Here is a 1,322-nt window from a genome sequence, read left to right as displayed (position 1 = left end):
AACTGTATAAATAGTCTTGATCTACTGAAAAAGAGTCTCAATTACCTTCAGAGTACTACAGCTATTGCTGGGCATTTTCTCATGAGTTAAAATACTTCTACTACCTAGAGCTGCTTTCTAAACATTTCGAGGCAGTAAAGCAAGACTTTTCCTAACAGAAGAAAAGCTCTTACAGATTTAGAGCACGCGATTGTAAAGATATACATTCTCAAAGACAAAAGATAGCACACAGAATGAATGACAGACAGACAAACCCAGTACCTAGTCCTCGCCTACGCAAAGCTGGGTGAGGCCAATTGCATACACATGTACTGCTATAAGCTTACAAGTAAATACATTATCAGACATTAAGTACATTTAATACTCAAACAATATACATGTACATGTACATGTATACATGTAAATGTAGTTCCCTGAATAAAGAATAATGCTTACATGTGCTATACACACAATACTTAGAATTTATCAAATGAAGTAATGGCCCATACAATAACAATGGGCATACCAACAGAATAACAGTTAATGATACTAACAGTAGTGATACTAAAAATAGCTTTGGAGGAATGTTGCTGAAAACACCTAACATCCAAAACAATAAATCAGATATTAATTCATTATTGTAAGTTTCTAATAATAGCTTGTAATTTTGTAAAGCATGGTAGTGTTTCTAAAAATAGCTCAATCTTAAAGGTAATAATGACTCACATGGGAAGATGTTGGCCCATCTATTTTTAGTTTTGTTACCCTCATTCCTTCCAATGTCAAAGCTCGTCTCAGTTTGCATCGGAACAGACTAAAAGGAGACAAAATATTTTGAATGTTAGACCATGCTCATTGAAGACACTCACCTTGTACTCCATTTCAAATCCTTTGTCAGAGTCAACGTGCATCTCTTGAACGTGTTCATGGAAACTAGCAACAGCAATAGGTTTCATTCTCTCAAGGACTGGAATAAGAGAAATAGAAATTAAATTAAAAGCAGCATTCAAGTCTTAAAAAAGGGGGAAAACTATAAATAGTCAGGGTTTCCCACAAAGCATGCTAAGTGAGCTAAACAGCATGAGCTTCATGAGCTGACAAGCACTACAATACAGTACATGGCATTTGGAGCAACTTTAAAAATAAATTATTCATAAAAAATTGTACATGTATATGTATCAGAAACAATTAGCGTAACAGTATAAAAATATTCCTACAATTGATTTCACCACCTTGCATGTACCGCTAGGTTATTATTAAAGGCAGATTTACCATATGACATTAGGCCAGCATACCATCAATTTTTAATCAAAAGCATGGGCGATTTGACCTTTTGACGCATG

General features: G+C 34.6%; 1 long non-coding RNA gene across 1 annotated transcript; it reads right to left on the bottom strand.

Moving 5' to 3' along the window:
* Positions 1 to 735: 735 nt before the first annotated feature.
* Positions 736 to 942, bottom strand: LOC109593155 (uncharacterized). Its single transcript, XR_002190766.1, has 2 exons — positions 849 to 942; positions 736 to 793 (listed from the first exon to the last, which is right to left on the bottom strand). It is a non-coding gene; the product is annotated as an uncharacterized LOC109593155 (long non-coding RNA).
* Between the last annotated feature and the right edge of the window lie 380 nt (positions 943 to 1,322).

The sequence above is a fragment of the Amphimedon queenslandica genome, unplaced genomic scaffold (genome assembly GCF_000090795.2).
Source record: "Amphimedon queenslandica unplaced genomic scaffold, v1.1 AMPQUscaffold_2668_Cont25330, whole genome shotgun sequence".
NCBI classification, from domain to species: Eukaryota; Metazoa; Porifera; class Demospongiae; order Haplosclerida; family Niphatidae; genus Amphimedon; species Amphimedon queenslandica.
Note: the sequence above shows the minus strand (reverse complement) of the source record. Positions and strands in the feature narration are given on the sequence as shown.